Below are 22,049 nucleotides of genomic sequence, written 5' to 3'. Positions count from 1 at the left end.
AGGGCTGTCTGGGCATGCTGGGAGTTGTAGTATACAGGGTCCCAATACAGCAATGCATGTCGCTTTACGGCGACGTGCATTGCTGTAAAGGGCCCGACTGCTGCTGAAGATCCACTCACGCCGCCGCCATCTTCCTCGCCGGGATCCGGGTCTTCAGGGACGAGGTAAGTACCGGGGCCGGTCCCCAGCACTCCCCCGTCTGTGACAGCCGGGATCATGCTAAATTACCGGGCGGTCGGGTCCCAGAGACTCGATCAGCCCGGTATCGCCGCAGATCGCAAGGGCGATTTCCCTCGCGATTTGCCGTGCCCCCCTCGGCATTTGCCCTGGATCCCTGCTGAAGGATTTCGTCAGGGATCCGCTTCCGATCTCCGCCGGGTGAGCGGCGGAGACCAGGAAAAGACCATGGCGTATGCATATGTCATGGGTCCTTAAGAGGTTAAACTCCCAGATTCCTCAACCTTCTCAGCCATGACTTGATTAGACAAATGCTAAATATAGGTTAATTAAGAATTAGAAAACCTGGCTAATGTCTTCCAAAACAGCGACCCCCCTCGTTTACAGGTTGTGCACAGTATTACAGCTCAGTTCTATTAGTGCTAGTAAATTGAGCCAAGTTGTAATACCTCACACAACCTGAAGACAGGTTTGGCGCTGTTTTTGGAAGAAAATAGCTCTGCTTTTTTATTCCTGGACAACCCCTTTAAAGATAAGTATACACACAAAGATAAAACAAATGTATGTCCATTTTATCCCCTAAGTGACCAAGCCTGTTTTTTTAAATTTTTTTTTTTTTTAGTACCATTGACATTTAAGGGTTTATTTTTTCCTGTACAAGTTGTTTTTGTTAATTATATCACGTTGCTTTTATGTTTTTTAACGCCTTGAGAATGTTTTGTATTTTAATGCATTTACTTACTTTTTTTTTTTTTGTAGATGACTAAAGTTTTTTATACGCTTACTCATTAAAAAGATTCAGGAAAGATGGGAGGTAACAAGCATGATAGTTGAACAAGCATATCCGCAGGTCATCAGCCATGACTTGTCCAGGCACAGGCTACAGATCAACACGAGCTACAGGTAAGATAAATGTAGACCAACATTAAGGAAGATTACAGACATACTCCAAGGTGCTTACCCTCTGTAGCATTAAGGATAAGATTTTGGAGAAGGCAATCTCCACTCTGCATATACCCCTCTCCTCCGCAGCTGCGGCCACAATTGATATGAAGTGAAATTTCTCTGCTTGAAAGAGAGATTTAAAGGGATTATCCACCATAAGGTGATTTAAAGGGGTACTCTGCCCCTAGACATCTTATCCCCTAACCAAAGGATAAGATGTCTGATCACGAGGGTCTCGCTGCTGGGGCCCCCATGATCTCCCTGCGGCACCCGGCGTTCAATTAGAGCGTCGGGTGCAGCGCCAGAGGCTCGTGATGTCACGGCCGCACCCTGCTCATTGCAAAGTCTATGGGAGGGGGAGAGTCATGCCCCCTCTCGTAGATTTGCATTGAGGGGGCGTGGCCGTGAGGTCATGAGCGGGGCGTGATGTGACAACACGAGCCTCTGCCTCGCATCGCCAGTCATCCGACACAGAGCGTAGTTCGCTCTGTGCACCGGATGTCTGGGGTGCTGCAGCCTTTGGATAGGCGATAAGATGTCTTGGGGCAGAGTACCCCTTTAACTACTTACCTGCCAGACAGTAATGGACATGCTTAGGAAGGATCCATGTTTGTTTTGGAGCTAAAAAGCTATGTTCTTTAGTCCAGAGTCCACCATAACACTGTGGCTATCTTTTTGTGAACTGGTTATTTCTTCTTGGAGTTCCCTCCCTCGAACTACACGTCCCATAATTCCTTATTTGTAAGTGTGAGGTCACTCCCCCCCCCCCCCACACATCAGCCATTCCACCCACTGAAAAACACCTGTGCTCCCTTCAATGCAATAGACCAGTGATTTCTAGCCAGGTTGCCTCCAGCTGCCGCAACTACAATTCACTGCAGAATGATTTCCCTCCCACCCAACGGTTGCTCCACCCATTGAAGCACAGAATGGCTCCCTGTGAAGTCCAAGGCCAGTGGTCGGCACTACCAATAGTATCAGGTGCACGTGGATAATGTAAAAACTTGAGAAAATAGGGATCCCGGCACTCAATACATTTCTTTCTTTCTTCTTTTTATTATTTTGCAATATCAAATAAAGTACAACGCAGCACGCGTTACGGCACAAGAGCCTTTCTCAACAAACACATCACATGACTAGTTTATAACACATGGAGGCTAATTACAACTCATTAGTCACCATGACTACAATACATCAACAAAAAGAGCAGTTGCCACATAGAGATACATAGGTCAGAAAAAACCAAAATACTTATAATATTTCATTTTCACGTCCTCGCCTTGCAAATTTTCATTCAAGCTGGTCTCTAAAATAAAATCAAAATACAATTTATTATAAAATTATACACAAAACGAGCAGCTATAAGATACCTCAAAGTCGGAGAAACTACCCAGCGCATAGGAGACCGCATCAACGGGCACAAATCCACGATACGGTGCGAAAACCTGTTGTTCCCGATACCTGCCCATTTAAAAAAAATGGGGCATTTGAAGAAACTCCTCCTGAAGCAAGAGGCTTACTGGATCCACAAATTGGGTACCCTCAAACCCCGGGGGATGAACCGTGAATATGAGGTTGCAAGATTGCTTTGAGGTATCTTATAGTTGCTCGTTTTGTGTATAATTTTACAATAAATTGTATTTTGATTTTATTTTAGAGACCAGCTTGAATGAAAAAGACGAGGACGTGAAAATGAAATATTATAAGTATTTTGTTTTTTTCTGACCTATGTATCTCTATGTGGCCACTGCTCTTTTTGTTGATGTATTGTAGTCATGGTGACTAATGAGTTGTAATTAGCCTCCGTGTGTTATAAACTAGTCATGTGATGTGTTTGTTGAGAAAGGCTCTTGTGCCGTAACGCGCGCTGCGCTGTACTTTATTTGATATTGAAAAATAATAAAAAGAAGTAAAAGATTTATTGAGTGCCGGGATCCCTATTTTCCCAAGGCTCCCTGTGAATACATGACTAGTGATGCAATATCTCTGGCCGCACTGCAACCTGGAAAAACCAAGACAACACTCATTTTGTATGCTGTTAAAAATAATCATTGGAACAAAAAACACAGAATTGCGAGACCACCATAAACCACAGGTACAGACACTGTATTATGAGCTACACTAACTTTACAGCCCCGTAGCATTGTCAAATAAAAAAAATTCCAGAATACCCTTTTAACAGTGGAGAAGAGGGGCTATATGCAAAGTGAAGCTTCATCCTTCATCACAGGAGGATCAGCACATGGGAGGAGGGGATTACTATGAGGATGCCGGAAGGACATCAACGTGCACCCGGAGCATAGGAACACCCCACCTGCACCAAGCTCCTTCACTTACATACAAAAAAACGAAGTATAACAAATAAAAGAGGCACAGATCAGGAAACGCTAAGTATAATTGTCAACAGCGACAATGACACTAATAGCCTATACCATTGGGTTAGTGCGGTTGATGCTAATTACAGATTCCCTTTAATAGCTGCAATGACTGTCCCCCACCGGCAACATACATGCGGGGGTCCGATCAGTTTATATGTCCTCACCTGCTCTGTGTGGGTCTCAGGGCAATTTACCAATAGGGTCTGCTCAGACATTGAGTCTTGCTGGAATCGGTTGCTGTAGGGAGGAAGCGGAAAGCATTTTCTCCTATTACAGTTATATACCGCAGGGAGAATGATGACCCGTAAAGGTGTGGTGTATTTAAAATAAATGTCCCTTTAAAAATGGCTATTGTGCAAAGTGATTACCGTATTTTTCGCCGTATAAGACGCACTTTTTCTTCCCCAAAACTGGGGGGAAAAAGTCGGTGCGTCTTATACAGCGAATACACCCCTATCGCGGCGGTCCCTGTGGCCATCAATGGCTGGGACCCGCGGCTAATACAGGACATCACCGATCGCGGTGATGCCCTGTATTAACCCGTCAGACGCGGCGATCAAAGCTGACCGCCGCGTCTGAATTGAAAGTGACACTAACCCGGCTGTTCAGTTGGGGTGTTCTGGACTGCCGCGATTTCACCGCGACGGTCCCGAACAGCCCGACTGAATAGCCGGGTTAGTGCTCACAGGACACCGGGAGGGACCTTACCTGCCTCCTCTGTGTCTTCTCCGTTCAGGGATCCCCTGTATGGCCGGCGCTCTCCTTCCTCGTCATCGCGTACGTGCGTCGGCGTGCGTAACGACATGATAGCGGCGACGGAGAGCGAGGATACCCAGCCGGCAGCAGAGACGTTCCAGAGCGACGGGGACACGGCGACAGCGATGGAGCGACATCCAGGGCAGCGGTGACGGGTCCGGAGCGGCGGGGACACGTGAGTATTCCCTCCTATGCAGTGGTCTTCAACGGCTGTCCGGGCATGCTGGGAGTTGTAGTTTTGCAACATCTGGAGGTCCGCAGGTTGAAGACCACTATTGGGTTCAAAATCTTAATTTTTTTTGATTTTGCACCTATAAATTGGGTGCGTCTTATACGCTGGTGCGTCCTATAGGGCGAAAAATACGGTAATTAAAAAATTGAACACGCAATTAGAGGTAATTTTATTATTAATTTGCAGCGTCACAAAGAATCTACATGTAAATCAGGCCTTCTCAATACATTTCCAGGAGTAATACCAGAGGAAAATGCTAATTCTACTTGCTTGTAATTTCTTTCTATGTTCTCATTATAAAAGCTCAGGTTCATACAGCATTGACCTAAAAGTGAGTGATAGCAATAATAACTTGTGGAAGTTGGCAGGTGTAGGGCAATGTTTCTGTACTAATACCACGAGAATAGGACAACTGACCCCGACGTGATTTAAACACGCAACCGGTTACCATTGCGCCATGAGGGCAAGAGACCACTGAAGATTATTTCCTTTTGGACACCATTATCTTCTTGCTAAAAATGCTGATCAACTGGTAATTTTGAATGCTTGATATACGGGTTAAGAAGGACACCAATTCTACCCTTGATCCCGTATCCTAGAAAGACATTTCCATGGACAGTTTATTGTTACAATAAAAACATTTCCAAGAAACAACCAAACTCTAAAAGTGACCTTCTTAGCCTTCTTTCATTTCTCCCCCTAAACTGAGGCTATCGGCAACTGCCTATCTGATAGTCTTGTCTTGCTCTTGAGAAACATTTCAGAAAGAAGACTAAGACAGAAGTAGGAAACTTAGGAAAGCTTATGTTCGTAAAAAAAAAAAAACTACATGAAGGCCAGTGATACCCTTCTTGAAGAAGGACTGAGAACTGGTTAAAATTAGCAGGTTAAGAGCAATGTTTCTGTGCTTAAGCAAGAAGGAAAGGGCCTCCTGAGCCCTACGTGATTTGAACACGCAACCTTCTGATCTGGAGTCAGACGCGCTACCGTTGCGCCACGAGGTCAACTGGCACTGTGAGCTCTCACATTGATTCAGTCTTGTCTTGCTCTTGAGAAACGTTTCAGAAAGAAGACTAAGACAGGGGTAGGAAACTTAGGAAAGCTTAGGTTCGTAAAAAATTGACATGAAGGCCAGTGATACCCTTCTTGAAGAAGGACTGAGAACTGGTTAAAATTAGCAGGTTAAGAGCAATGTTTCTGTGCTTAGGCAAGGAGGAAAAGGACTCCTGACCCCGACGTGATTTGAACACGCAACCTTCTGATCTGGAGTCAGACGCACTACCGTTGCGCCACGAGGTCAACTGGCACTATGAGCTCTCACATTGATTCAGGACCTTTGATTTCATATCCTAGAAAGACATTTCCATGGACAGCTATTTTCAATGGACAGCTTATTGTTCCAATAAAAACATTTCCAAGAAACAACCAACCTCTAAAAGTTACCTTTTTAGCCTTCTTTCATTTTCACTCCATTTTGAATAAAGTTTTACTTGTTTGATTGAAATTCCAAGAAAAAAAAACTGTGCAAAGTCAAAAACTGTATGGTGAAAACCGGATGGAACTGTATGCACATGCAGTTCTGTACGGTTCCCATTGACTCCCATGTAAAAAAAAAACGTATACGGTTTAATACAGTTTTTCAACCGGACCTAAAACCGTGGTAGACTACGGTTTTGGATACAGGAAAAAAACCTGACAAAACCGTACAGCATGCAAAACGGACACAACCTGATGCATCTTTTGGCATACGGTTTTAACTCTTTTCTCTGACACCAATAGACATGTGCAGAACCAAAAATTTGTTTCTTTTTGTTTCGTTCGTTTTCAAAAATTTTCGGTTCTGTGAATATTCGGAAGGCTGTTAATTCGTTATATTTGGTTTTCGGATGCATAGGCTAAAAATGTTTTCATTTTTGGATGCATTCGTTAATAACATCGAATGCATTCGTTAATTCGGATCTTTCGATATATCTGTAAAATTTGTTAAATTTAGCATTCGTTACTAAACGAAATGCACATTAGTTTCACTTGCTGATTCTGTTTTGTAATAAATAGCAGGTGTTACCTTAGGATTCTTGTTGTTTTCACCTTTTTTTTTTGCAGTTTTCTCTGTGTAGGAAGGCAAGTTTTCCTCAGGTAAACCCAATGAAAGAAATCTAATTCATTCCTTACATTCGGTGTACTGATAAAGAATGCATTCGTTATTCGTTAACATGCATTATTCATTACGCGTTATTTAACAAATGCATTCGTTAACTGTATATTTGTATTCTTTTTCGGAAATATTCGATTTTTTTTTCGTGCATTCGGATTGTAACGAAGACCCGAAAACGGAAAAATTTGTTAAGTTTAGCATTCTTCCGAAACGAATTGCACATGTCTGGACACCAATGTGTCGTTGTCAAAATGCTAATGACCTGCTAATTCTGGTTGATTGATGTACCAGATACTGAAGAAACCAATTCTATTTTTGCTTCAAAACCTAGAAAGAAATTGCAAAAGACATCTTGCAGTTACAATGAAGTGAATTTCCATTAACCTGTGGTTCCAGACATACCTGGTGGCAATGAAAAGTGGACCTCATATGGCAGTAAAGCCAGCAGCTGTAGTAGGCTTTGTAAGCCAATAACGACCAACATTTCTCACATTGCAGTTTAAGCTGTAGACCCTGAAGTCTGAGCACAGAATTTATCAAGGGCTGTGAGACCTTTGATAAATTAGGAGCACAATAGACAGGAGACTACCACATACGCTGGTCTATAAGCATGCCCAGAATAGACTAGATTAGTAAATGTCCCCCTATGTTCGTAAAAAATTGACATGAAGGCCAATGATACCGTTCTTGAAGAAGGACTGAGAACTGGTTAAAATTAGCAGGTTAAGAGCAATGTTTCTGTGCTTAAGCAAGGAGGAAAAGGACTCCTGACCCCGACGTGATTTGAACACACAACCTTCTGATCTGGAGTCAGACGCGCTACCGTTGCGCCACAAGGTCAACTGGCACTATGAGCTCTCACATTGATTCAGGACCTTTGATTTCATATCCTAGAAAGACATTTCCATGGACAGCTTTTTTCCATGGACAGCTTATTGTTCCAATAAAAACATTTCCAAGAAACAACTAACCTCTAAAAGTTACCTTTTTAGCCTTCTTTCATTTTCACTCCATTTTGAATAAAGTTTTACTTGTTTGATTGAAATTCCAAGAAAAAAACTTGTGCAAAGTCAAAAACTGTATGGTGAAAACCGGATGGAACTGAATGCACATACAGTTCTGTACAATTCCCATTGACTCCCATGTAAAAAAAAAACGTATACGGTTTAATACAGTTTTTCAACCGGACCTAAAACCGTGGTAGACTACGGTTTTGGATACAGGAAAAAAAACCTGACAAAACCGTACAGCATGCAAAACGGACACAACCTGATGCATCTTTTGGCATACGGTTTTCAATGGAGAGTCAATGCATACGTTTTCCAATACGGTTCCATTCGGTTTTCACATAGAAAACGTATACGGGAACTGTATTGCAAAAACATGGTGTGAATGCACCCTAGGACAGAAGTAGGAAACTTAGGAAAGCTTATGTTCGTCAAAAATATTGACATGAAGGCCAGTGATACCCTTCTTGAAGAAGGACTGAGAACTGGTTAAAATTAGCAGGTTAAGAGCAATGTTTTTGTACTTAAGCAAGGAATGAAAAGACTTCTGACCCCGATGAGATTTGAACATGCAACCTTTTGATCTTAAATCAGTCACGCTACCATTGCACCACAAGTTCAACTGGCAAACTAGGCTTTCACTCTTTTCTCTGACACCAATAGACATGTACAGAACCAAAAATTTTGTTTCTTTTTGTTTCGTTCGTTTTCGTTTTCAAAAATTTTCGGTTCTGTGAATATTCGGAATGCTGTTAATTCGTTATATTTGGTTTTCGGATGCATAGGCTAAAAATGTTTTCATTTTCGGATGCATTCGTTAATAACATCGAATGCATTCGTTAATTCGGATCTTTCGTTATAAATGTAAAATTTGTTAAATTTAGCATTCTAAATCAGGTAAACCCAATGAAAAAAATCTAATTCATTCCTTACATTCGGTGTACTGATAACGAATGCATTCGTTATTCGTTAATATGCATTATTCGTTACGCGTTATTTAACGAATGCATTCGTTAACTGTATATTCGTATTCTTTTTCGGAAATATTCGATTTTTTTTTCGTGCATTTGGATTGTAACGAACACCTGAAAATGGGAAAATTCGTTAAGTTAGTATTCGTTCCGAAACGAATTGCACATGTCTAGACACAAATGTGTTGTTTTCAAAATGCTAATGACCTGCTAATTCTGGTTGCTTGATGTACCAGATACTGAAGAAACCAATTCTACCCTTGCTTCAAAACCTAGAAAGAAATTGCAAAAGACATCTTGCAGTTACAATGAAGGGAATTCCCATTAACCTGTGGTTCCAGACATACCTGGTGGCAATGAAAAGTGGACCTCATATGGCAGCAAAGCCAGCAGCTGTAGAAGGCTTTGTAAGCCAATAACGACCAACATTTCTACACTCATGCAAATACTAAAGAAACTACTGACCCCCACATGAACTGGGCACGCAACCTTCAGACCTGGCGTCAAACACACTACCGTTGCACCACAAAGTCTCCTTGCACCATGTGCTCTCACATAGATTCAGCAAATGGCTCAAAGAAAGATAGATATATCAGCTCACCCATAAATCCACATAGACAGATATCGTTCCTCTCAGTACATCTCAGATTGGAAGCTCCGGGCTGAACACTGGAGCCGTGTCTCCAGGTGGACTCATCAGAAAAAGGTAAGGTGAAAAAGTCCAGCTCCCATGGAAGTAAAAAATATATTTTTATTGATCCATATTAAAATCCAAAAAACACAAATGGATTAAAAGTACATATGCACAGAAGGAAACACCTCCGACGCGTTTCGACTTAACAAGTCTTAGTCATGGAGATAAGTATTATGATACATGTTGCACCTTTTATACCTGGATAACAAATGACCTGTTCTATGGAAAGAGCCAGGGCACGCCCAGCCCCATTCAGAGGGGAGGTGACTATTCAGGTGTGGGCATACTTAGATAATGAAATAGGAAACAGGATATATTTTAACTACATATAAATTGTTTATATAAATATAAATATACAAAATATGAGAATATTACTCAATATATATAACTAAGGTCATGCCTATAATTAAGACCTGCTGGGAAGCGTGTGTCAAGGCAAAAAATCCAATATGCTTCCCGTCTGAATAGTGTTCTATTCCAGTCACCACCTCTCCGGGGTGGAAGCACCCTTTCCAAGCCAGTAAGCTCAATATCAGGGACGACACCTGCATGTTTTTCAAGAAGATGTTTGGAAAACCCTGACATAGATCGATTACCTACTCTTTGGTTGTCAGATATGTTAAGGTGTTCCTGAATACGAATTTTTAATTTACGGCTGGTACACCCAATATACTGTAAATTACATGTTTTACACACCAAACTGTATATCACATGGTGGGTTTGACAATTGATGAAACTCTTTATGCCATATATTTTGTTATTAACTCAAGATGAGAAATTAGAACTATTAGACATGTATTTACATGTTTTGCACCTATTATGTCCACATTGGTAACTACCTTTTACTGTGAGCCAGGTATCTTTATTATGTTTAGAGGTAATACTGGGAGAAAGTTGCTGATGTAAAGATCGTGCCTTTTTAGGTACGACTCTGATGCCTTGGCTCACAATGTGAGACATAGTGGAATCATAGTGCAAAACCGGTAGATGTTTAAATATTATTTTTTTGATGTCATAAAATTGATTAGAAAATGCTGTAGTGAAAGTAGGTAAATTATTGCTACTTTCAGCTACATTACTCTGAGGTTTATCAAGTAAATAGTAATCAGAAGATTACTAGCAATTGTATGATGTGAATAGCCCCTCTCTCTAAGACGTTTTTTAATATCTGTACACGATGTTATGTATGACTGTTGTTTGGAAGAGGCTCTTCTTGCTCTAACAAATTCACCAATGGGTAAATTCTGTATGACATGTTTTGGGTGACAGCTTGATGCGTGTAATAGACTATTTCCCGCACATGGCTTGCGGTACAGCTTGGTGTGTATGCATGCATTATTTATGTCTGCAGTCAGGGTAACATCCAAAAAATCTATTTCTGATTGAGATAAATTCGAAGTAAATACCAGGGAAAAATCATTGCTGTTCAAATAAAGAAGAAAATTGCGTGCTTGACATGTCGTCCCCCTCCATATAAGGAGGAGGTCGTCAATGTATCTCCCGTACCAACCGACCAAGGATTGGAAAGGGTTGGCAGGGGAGAACAGGACGACCTCCTCCCAATATGCCATGTAGAGATTAGCTAGGGAGGGCGAGAACTTGGAACCCATCGGACATCCGGTTACCTGCAAAAAATAGGAATTATCAAAATTGAAGAAATTATGATGTAAAAGAAAGCATAAAACCTGCAATATATATTCCTGTAAATCCAAATTGTAGTTACTATATTTCTGCAGATGATACGCTATGGCACTCACTGCCCTATCGTGCGGTATGCACGTATATAGAGCAGTGATGTCACAAGACAACCAGCTTTCGCTCTCTGTCCATCTTATGTTTTTAACTGCTTGGAGTAAAGATTTGGTATCTTTGATAAATCCAGCTGTGCGACCTACTAAGGGTTGCAAAAGGTTGTCCAACCACTCGCTAAGTCTCTCAAGCAAGGAATCAATCCCCGCAACTATTGGTCTGAGAGGAGGAGGAAATTGGTTTTTGTGCAGCTTGGGTAAAGCATGGAAAATGGGACATTTGACGTATGGAGGTGACATATAGTCAGCTTGTTTCTCTGTGATGATTGACAGCGCTACCCCATCCTGTAATAATTTCTTGAGTTTGATTCTGATTGTGTTTGTGGGGTCCTCATTTAATTTGCGATATGTCCTTGTATCTTCCAGCATTTGTAATATTAGTTGTTTGTATAGCATTATATCCATAACTGCAAATATTAATGTATGTAATGTTTGGCCATACATAAACCCGGGTTAGTACATAGTTCCTCTCGGCAACAATTCAAGAAAAAATGTATATATGTTGTCCCTACCAGGGACTGAGGTGCCTTCTAAAATATAACTTTTAATGGTGTATTTAAAAAAAAAATTTACCGATCCACAAACAAAAAATAATAAATAATTGTAGTATCTTAAAGAAGTGATATTTACACACTATTGCGACTATTGAGACAAATGACGCGGTAGGTATAGCACCAGTGGTTAGGTACACACCATGCTATAGTACTGTAATCATAGATGATATGTTTACAATATCACATATAGTATTCAAATCCCATCCTGGATAGGATATTGACACTATCACATAGAGTATTCAACCAGTATTAATCGATATATTTTCCTTTCTCCCTCTCCCAACGCGTTTCCATGTAGGGGTTAGAGTATATAGTTATCCCCCACACTTCTTCAGGGGATTAGGTATATGGTTATAGCAGACTCTGGAGTTAGGTATCTCGTTAATATGTCACTGTGTATATCTCTTTAAAAGCAGATTTGTCAACTGATGACACCCAGAGAGTAACCACCATAGAGTAAACTGCGTCAACAAAAGCTCCGACTCTGTGATTAACTATCGCGTCCAGAGACCAGATAGGGCGTTTCTCACCATCCCGGTTAGTGCCTATAACGATAAGAAATCATGGACATCTCCCTTAGTAACCAGTAGATGACTTACCCCTCTTTGCTGTTTTTCGTGCATTAGCAAGTGGGTACTTACTGTCTACTGGATCAAATAAAGTGAGAGAGCCGGGCACTGAAAATAATAATAATATGCCCTTATTTAGAATCACATTCCGACAGAGTGTGTGGAGCATATATAGAAAATAGCCGCATAATAACTAGCAAGAAGTAGGTACTAAAGTGTTATCTGAACTACTTACATTCAATTGTTCAGGACAAAGTGCGTCTGAGTCGCTGCTGTGGCAGCGAGTACCGGAGCGGTGTCCGGACTGTCTGCGTGTCAGGTGAGCACGCCGGCGTCTCCATCAAGCCGAGGCGCACCCTATTTACGTCATTGGAGGCCCGTCCCCATGACGCCGCTCAAGGGGGCGTGGTCCCCGCTCCAGTCCCGATATCGGGATAGATCGGGTTCAGCAGTATTCACACGTCGGATGCGTTATCGGCTAAGTGAGTATATAAATGAATGAATAAACACTGACTTAGGCTAAAGGCATGGAACAGGTACTACCTTTATAAATAAGATAATTATGCACAGTATAGAGTCCGTTGTGTCTCCATCTGTGCACTGTGATAGGCATCTTTAATAATCCAGTCCTGGATGTCAGTATGCCTACTACACAATTGTAACCTTCTCTCTGCATAACACATAGGTTATCAGTATATCTAGATACAGTTAATGATCACATAATAAACCGCCATAAACCAGAGTTTTAGTCCTATGTTGGTTATATAGGCAGTAAAAACAATCCTGACCCTGATCCAAGTTATTATCCCACTCCCACCCATATTTTAGATGATACATTGGAATGTTTCATAGGAGTCAATACTGGAGGACATAGTGATGTCTTAGAATACAATGTAAATACTAGTTTTCTAAATCATTGGTAAAGATGGGTACAAGAAAATGGACAACAAAAGTAGTATAAATGCATATTAGCAAATCGACTATAGAATTTATATAGATATGTAAATGTGTAAAATGGGGAATATAGTAAAGAAGAAGGTCATGCCTATAATTAAGACCTGCTGGGAAGCGTGTGTCAAGGCATAAAATCCAATATGCTTCCCGTCTGAATAGTGTTCTATTCCAGTCACCACCTCTCCGGGGTGGACGCACCCTTTCCAAGCCAGTAAGCTCAATATCAGGGACGGCACCTGCATGTTTTTCAAGAAGATGTTTGGAAAACCCTGACATAGATCGATTACCTACTCTTTGGTTGTCAGATATGTTAAGGTGTTCCTGAATACGAATTTTTAATTTACGGCTGGTACACCCAATATACTGTAAATTACATGTTTTACACACCAAACTGTATATCACATGGTGGGTTTGACAATTGATGAAACTCTTTATGCCATATATTTTGTTATTAACTCAAGATGAGAAATTAGAACTATTAGACATGTATTTACATGTTTTGCACCTATTATGTCCACATTGGTAACTACCTTTTACTGTGAGCCAGGTATCTTTATTATGTTTAGAGGTAATACTGGGAGAAAGTTGCTGATGTAAAGATCGTGCCTTTTTAGGTACGACTCTGATGCCTTGGCTCACAATGTGAGACATAGTGGAATCATAGTGCAAAACCGGTAGATGTTTAAATATTATTTTTTTGATGTCATAAAATTGATTAGAAAATGCTGTAGTGAAAGTAGGTAAATTATTGCTACTTTCAGCTACATTACTCTGAGGTTTATCAAGTAAATAGTAATCAGAAGATTACTAGCAATTGTATGATGTGAATAGCCCCTCTCTCTAAGACGTTTTTTAATATCTGTACACGATGTTATGTATGACTGTTGTTTGGAAGAGGCTCTTCTTGCTCTAACAAATTCACCAATGGGTAAATTCTGTATGACATGTTTTGGGTGACAGCTTGATGCGTGTAATAGACTATTTCCCGCACATGGCTTGCGGTACAGCTTGGTGTGTATGCATGCATTATTTATGTCTGCAGTCAGGGTAACATCCAAAAAATCTATTTCTGATTGAGATAAATTCGAAGTAAATACCAGGGAAAAATCATTGCTGTTCAAATAAAGAAGAAAATTGCGTGCTTGACATGTCGTCCCCCTCCATATAAGGAGGAGGTCGTCAATGTATCTCCCGTACCAACCGACCAAGGATTGGAAAGGGTTGGCAGGGGAGAACAGGACGACCTCCTCCCAATATGCCATGTAGAGATTAGCTAGGGAGGGCGAGAACTTGGAACCCATCGGACATCCGGTTACCTGCAAAAAATAGGAATTATCAAAATTGAAGAAATTATGATGTAAAAGAAAGCATAAAACCTGCAATATATATTCCTGTAAATCCAAATTGTAGTTACTATATTTCTGCAGATGATACGCTATGGCACTCACTGCCCTATCGTGCGGTATGCACGTATATAGAGCAGTGATGTCACAAGACAACCAGCTTTCGCTCTCTGTCCATCTTATGTTTTTAACTGCTTGGAGTAAAGATTTGGTATCTTTGATAAATCCAGCTGTGCGACCTACTAAGGGTTGCAAAAGGTTGTCCAACCACTCGCTAAGTCTCTCAAGCAAGGAATCAATCCCCGCAACTATTGGTCTGAGAGGAGGAGGAAATTGGTTTTTGTGCAGCTTGGGTAAAGCATGGAAAATGGGACATTTGACGTATGGAGGTGACATATAGTCAGCTTGTTTCTCTGTGATGATTGACAGCGCTACCCCATCCTGTAATAATTTCTTGAGTTTGATTCTGATTGTGTTTGTGGGGTCCTCATTTAATTTGCGATATGTCCTTGTATCTTCCAGCATTTGTAATATTAGTTGTTTGTATAGCATTATATCCATAACTGCAAATATTAATGTATGTAATGTTTGGCCATACATAAACCCGGGTTAGTACATAGTTCCTCTCGGCAACAATTCAAGAAAAAATGTATATATGTTGTCCCTACCAGGGACTGAGGTGCCTTCTAAAATATAACTTTTAATGGTGTATTTAAAAAAAAAATTTACCGATCCACAAACAAAAAATAATAAATAATTGTAGTATCTTAAAGAAGTGATATTTACACACTATTGCGACTATTGAGACAAATGACGCGGTAGGTATAGCACCAGTGGTTAGGTACACACCATGCTATAGTACTGTAATCATAGATGATATGTTTACAATATCACATATAGTATTCAAATCCCATCCTGGATAGGATATTGACACTATCACATAGAGTATTCAACCAGTATTAATCGATATATTTTCCTTTCTCCCTCTCCCAACGCGTTTCCATGTAGGGGTTAGAGTATATAGTTATCCCCCACACTTCTTCAGGGGATTAGGTATATGGTTATAGCAGACTCTGGAGTTAGGTATCTCGTTAATATGTCACTGTGTATATCTCTTTAAAAGCAGATTTGTCAACTGATGACACCCAGAGAGTAACCACCATAGAGTAAACTGCGTCAACAAAAGCTCCGACTCTGTGATTAACTATCGCGTCCAGAGACCAGATAGGGCGTTTCTCACCATCCCGGTTAGTGCCTATAACGATAAGAAATCATGGACATCTCCCTTAGTAACCAGTAGATGACTTACCCCTCTTTGCTGTTTTTCGTGCATTAGCAAGTGGGTACTTACTGTCTACTGGATCAAATAAAGTGAGAGAGCCGGGCACTGAAAATAATAATAATATGCCCTTATTTAGAATCACATTCCGACAGAGTGTGTGGAGCATATATAGAAAATAGCCGCATAATAACTAGCAAGAAGTAGGTACTAAAGTGTTATCTGAACTACTTACATTCAATTGTTCAGGACAAAGTGCGTCTGAGTCGCTGCTGTGGCAGCGAGTACCGGAGCGGTGTCCGGACTGTCTGCGTGTCAGGTGAGCACGCCGGCGTCTCCATCAAGCCGAGGCGCACCCTATTTACGTCATTGGAGGCCCGTCCCCATGACGCCGCTCAAGGGGGCGTGGTCCCCGCTCCAGTCCCGATATCGGGATAGATCGGGTTCAGCAGTATTCACACGTCGGATGCGTTATCGGCTAAGTGAGTATATAAATGAATGAATAAACACTGACTTAGGCTAAAGGCATGGAACAGGTACTAACTTTATAAATAAGATAATTATGCACAGTATAGAGTCCGTTGTGTCTCCATCTGTGCACTGTGATAGGCATCTTTAATAATCCAGTCCTGGATGTCAGTATGCCTACTACACAATTGTAACCTTCTCTCTGCATAACACATAGGTTATCAGTATATCTAGATACAGTTAATGATCACATAATAAACCGCCATAAACCAGAGTTTTAGTCCTATGTTGGTTATATAGGCAGTAAAAACAATCCTGACCCTGATCCAAGTTATTATCCCACTCCCACCCATATTTTAGATGATACATTGGAATGTTTCATAGGAGTCAATACTGGAGGACATAGTGATGTCTTAGAATACAATGTAAATACTAGTTTTCTAAATCATTGGTAAAGATGGGTACAAGAAAATGGACAACAAAAGTAGTATAAATGCATATTAGCAAATCGACTATAGAATTTATATAGATATGTAAATGTGTAAAATGGGGAATATAGTAAAGAAGAATAGTTTATGGTTTAGTGTTGTTATTTGGGGGGGGGGGAAAATCAGAGATCCACGGAATGATTAGTGGACTGGATAACCCTATTTTAGGGAGAGAGGAGGGGGGATTAGAGTGGACCTAGGGAGACCTGTTCTAGCCCTGTTGGGTCCTAGTCTGGATCACCTCAACCTAAGCGGCATGGACGCCCTAAAAAGGGCGGTACCGAAGATCAGGAACCTCCTGTTGCACCCTAAGTTTCCCTAGCTATATGGGTGGCACCTAAATCCTTAAGATCCACTGGGATCTCCCCTGGCTACCTCAAATGGGCCACCCTTAGTGGGTCCTGTCCGTGGATCTCTTCCCAATACCTCTAAATGAAACAAGAAAACAATAATTGTTCATTAAGTCCCTTTGGGGCCATGGTTTGTAATCTGTAGATCCATTTACATTCTCGTTGCAATATAGATCTATCCCAATCTCCACCCCTCTGTAGTGGTTTAACCAAATCAATACCAATGAATTTTATATAAGATATATCACTGTTGTGCATGGTATTTATATGCATTGCGACTGGGGTATTTCTGACATTCCGGACATCCCCTACGTGCTCCAGTACTCTTCGACGAAACTCACGTATCGTTTTGCCAACGTATCTCTTGCCACATTGGCACACAGCCAAGTAAATGACCCCTCTAGAGCTACAATTGATGAAGTGCTTGATGTAGATTTTATTACCTGATTCTGTATCCTCAAAAACTTTTGTTTTGCATATATGAGAACAGGCACGGCAGTGCCCGCACTGAAAACAGCCCTTTGTGCTCCCTACCCCCAACCACGTTTTGGGAGTATCAATTTGAAGATGGCTGTGGACGAGTTTGTCTCCCACACTTGGTCCTTTACGATATGTGATTAAGGGTCTCGGTCCTATCACTTCTCTCAGGTCTGGGTCCATTCTCAATATGTCCCAGTGCCGATGGATGATGTTCTTCACCTCCTGGGACATATTGTCGAATGTCCCTATTATTCGTGTATATCTACTCTCCTCCCTTTTGGGTTTTGGTGTCAGGAGTGATGTTCTGTCCTGAGTCAGGGCAAATTTGTAGGCCTTACGTAGTATATGGTCGGGGTAGCCACGTTGGATAAAGCGATTTCTTAGATCTTTAGACTGTTGTATGAACTCCTCCCTATCTGAACAGTTCCTCCTGAGACGGAGATACTGCCCCCGCGGTATGCCCCTTTTAAGGGGCACCGGGTGGCAGCTCTCCCATCTCAGGAGGCTGTTCGTGGCTGTGGATTTTCTATAGACCGTGGTGTCCAGACTGCCCCGTGTATTCTTTTTAACCATGACGTCCAAAAAGGCAAGTTGTTTATCCTGGATCTCAAACGTAAAAGTCAAACCGATTTGGTTACGGTTCAGACAATTAACAAATTTCTCAAAATTCTCCTTACTGTCTAGCCATAAAACAAAAACATCATCAATATATCTAGACCAAAGTATGGCTTGGTTAGACAGGTCCTCTTGCTCTCCCACAAACGCTATAGTTTCCTCCCACCAGCCTAGGGTCAAATTTGCATACGATGGGGCACAGGGGCTCCCCATCGCGGTGCCCCTAAGCTGGTGGAAGTAGCGTCCCTTAAACAGAAAATAATTGTGGGTGAGTGTATATAAAAGGAGATCCAGGATAAATCGATTATGTGCCTGATGTTGGAGGCCACGGGAGGAGAGAAAATGAGACACCGCTTGCAGCCCCACTATGTGGGGAATCGAAGAATATAACGCCTCGACATCAATCGAGGCTAATAAGACACCCTCGTCCACAGTAAGATCTTCAAGTTTGCTTAGTAGGTCTAATGTATCCCTGGTATAGGAGGGTAGAGAAGTCACAAATTGTCTTAGCACTTTATCAAGATAAATCCCCACGTTCTGTCCCAAACCCCCAATTCCTGCCACTATGGGTCGGCCTTTTAGGGGAGTCACCCCTTTGTGTATTTTGGGGAGGGCATAGAACGTGGGGGTAGTAGGGGTCCTAGGTAGCATAAAGTCATATTCTTCCTGAGAAATGACATCACTGTTTTTAGCCATATCCAGGATGAGTTTTAACTCATCCAGATATTGACGGGTAGGGTTATTGGGGAGAACCTCATATGTCTGGGAGTCATTCAACAGACGATTACACATTTCCTCGTATTTATTCATATCAAGGAGCACAATATTCCCTCCTTTGTCGGAGGGTTTTATTATAAGATTTTTGTCCATTCCCAGGGTATCCAAAGCTCTCCTCTCGTTAAATGAGAGGTTGTGGCGAGATTGGATGGACAACCTGGGAATGGATCTCAAATCTCTTGAAACCAAATCCTTAAAGACATCAATACAGGAAAGGTCATTTAGGGGAGGAAATGACCGACTCTTTGGTTTACAGTCCGTGTAGGGACCCTGACCCGGGACCCTCTCATTATCTGTAAGAAGTTCTACCAGATCTCGAGTTACCCCCAAATCATCAACCGTAATTCCCTGGTCTCTAGCCATTCTCCTATCTCTAGCCTTAAAAAATTTATGCCAAGAGATTTTCCGTGCAAACAAGTGTATGTCCTTTGTCCATAAAAAGGGATCAAAATTGGTGGTAGGGACAAATGATAAACCTCTACAGAGAACATTTTTTTCCTGTATCGTAAGAATATGGCTAGACAAATTTACGACCTGGGAGGTTTGGTCCGAAGTTAAGCTGGGTATCTTCCTCGATATGGTCGTTCCCGTAGTTGGTATGAATCCCTGGGGACCTCTAAAAAACCCACAGAGGAGGATTGAGATGCATAAGACTGTCCGGATGTTGGATAGGATTGTCCTGATGTCGTGTTTTGGGGTGGCATCCCCGAATTTCTCCCTCCTCCCCATGCCTGCTGTGTCTGGTTGTGATAGTCCTGTGGGGGCAGTGTTCTATAATAGGTGTTGTTTCTAGGTTTATAGGAACCCCTGGGTCGGCGACCCCGCTGTGTGGGACGTCCCCTATCAGAACGTCCTGTATTCCTTTCTGTTTCTGATACGTCCGTATCAGATGTAGAGATGTCGGTTTCAGTGTCCCTTGATGTTTGTTTTGTCAGAACGGAATATGCCTTATTCTCCCTAAAATCTTGCAAGTCACGAATATATTGTGAATGCTTGCGTTCTTTTAGGAAAAATTGAAATCTTTCAATTGTTGCCTGGAGCTGTGTCTCCTTTGAGGCAAATTCCGGATCTGACTTAAATTTGAGTACAATTTCCTTCTGCTCAGCTAGTTTCTTGTCAGCCAGGTCCAAGTGTATTTTTTCCTCCTCCAATAGGGTAGTGAGGAATTCCAAAGAACACTTTGTCGCTGATTCCTCCCACTTTTTAAGTACTGTGGTCGACCTAAGTCGCTGAGCAGGAAGAATTGGCACTCTTAGACCCCGAGGAACTATCTGATTTTTAATATAATTTTCAAAGCACTGAACCTCCCAGAACGAGGTAATGAAAGATTTGTGACAATTCTGTAGCTCTCTAAACGCTGAGCGCAAGGATGGAGAAGGTTTGGGTTGTGAGAAAACTTTCTCTGAAAAAATATCCCTGGCCTCTGTTAGCCAGTCCTCATAGTTCACTGTTCCTGTTACAAAATTAGCCATATCAGGTAACTTCTTAGACTAGAAATATTAATGTATGTAATGTTTGGCCATACATAAACCCGGGTTAGTACATAGTTCCTCTCGGCAACAATTCAAGAAAAAATGTATATATGTTGTCCCTACCAGGGACTGAGGTGCCTTCTAAAATATAACTTTTAATGGTGTATTTAAAAAAAAAATTTACCGATCCACAAACAAAAAATAATAAATAATTGTAGTATCTTAAAGAAGTGATATTTACACACTATTGCGACTATTGAGACAAATGACGCGGTAGGTATAGCACCAGTGGTTAGGTACACACCATGCTATAGTACTGTAATCATAGATGATATGTTTACAATATCACATATAGTATTCAAATCCCATCCTGGATAGGATATTGACACTATCACATAGAGTATTCAACCAGTATTAATCGATATATTTTCCTTTCTCCCTCTCCCAACGCGTTTCCATGTAGGGGTTAGAGTATATAGTTATCCCCCACACTTCTTCAGGGGATTAGGTATATGGTTATAGCAGACTCTGGAGTTAGGTATCTCGTTAATATGTCACTGTGTATATCTCTTTAAAAGCAGATTTGTCAACTGATGACACCCAGAGAGTAACCACCATAGAGTAAACTGCGTCAACAAAAGCTCCGACTCTGTGATTAACTATCGCGTCCAGAGACCAGATAGGGCGTTTCTCACCATCCCGGTTAGTGCCTATAACGATAAGAAATCATGGACATCTCCCTTAGTAACCAGTAGATGACTTACCCCTCTTTGCTGTTTTTCGTGCATTAGCAAGTGGGTACTTACTGTCTACTGGATCAAATAAAGTGAGAGAGCCGGGCACTGAAAATAATAATAATATGCCCTTATTTAGAATCACATTCCGACAGAGTGTGTGGAGCATATATAGAAAATAGCCGCATAATAACTAGCAAGAAGTAGGTACTAAAGTGTTATCTGAACTACTTACATTCAATTGTTCAGGACAAAGTGCGTCTGAGTCGCTGCTGTGGCAGCGAGTACCGGAGCGGTGTCCGGACTGTCTGCGTGTCAGGTGAGCACGCCGGCGTCTCCATCAAGCCGAGGCGCACCCTATTTACGTCATTGGAGGCCCGTCCCCATGACGCCGCTCAAGGGGGCGTGGTCCCCGCTCCAGTCCCGATATCGGGATAGATCGGGTTCAGCAGTATTCACACGTCGGATGCGTTATCGGCTAAGTGAGTATATAAATGAATGAATAAACACTGACTTAGGCTAAAGGCATGGAACAGGTACTACCTTTATAAATAAGATAATTATGCACAGTATAGAGTCCGTTGTGTCTCCATCTGTGCACTGTGATAGGCATCTTTAATAATCCAGTCCTGGATGTCAGTATGCCTACTACACAATTGTAACCTTCTCTCTGCATAACACATAGGTTATCAGTATATCTAGATACAGTTAATGATCACATAATAAACCGCCATAAACCAGAGTTTTAGTCCTATGTTGGTTATATAGGCAGTAAAAACAATCCTGACCCTGATCCAAGTTATTATCCCACTCCCACCCATATTTTAGATGATACATTGGAAT

General features: G+C 41.5%; 3 non-coding genes across 3 annotated transcripts; all 3 read right to left on the bottom strand.

Annotated features, from left to right (window-relative positions):
• Positions 1-5,420: 5,420 nt before the first annotated feature.
• Positions 5,421-5,492, bottom strand: TRNAW-CCA (transfer RNA tryptophan (anticodon CCA)). Its single transcript has one exon. It is a non-coding gene; the product is annotated as a tRNA-Trp (tRNA).
• A 223-nt stretch (positions 5,493-5,715) lies between these two features.
• TRNAW-CCA (transfer RNA tryptophan (anticodon CCA)) lies at positions 5,716-5,787 on the bottom strand. The gene has a single exon. It is a non-coding gene; the product is annotated as a tRNA-Trp (tRNA).
• A 1,624-nt stretch (positions 5,788-7,411) lies between these two features.
• TRNAW-CCA (transfer RNA tryptophan (anticodon CCA)) lies at positions 7,412-7,483 on the bottom strand. The gene has a single exon. It is a non-coding gene; the product is annotated as a tRNA-Trp (tRNA).
• Between the last annotated feature and the right edge of the window lie 14,566 nt (positions 7,484-22,049).

The sequence above is a fragment of the Hyla sarda genome, chromosome 4, assembly GCF_029499605.1.
Source record: "Hyla sarda isolate aHylSar1 chromosome 4, aHylSar1.hap1, whole genome shotgun sequence".
Taxonomy (NCBI): domain Eukaryota; kingdom Metazoa; phylum Chordata; class Amphibia; order Anura; family Hylidae; genus Hyla; species Hyla sarda.
Note: the sequence above shows the minus strand (reverse complement) of the source record. Positions and strands in the feature narration are given on the sequence as shown.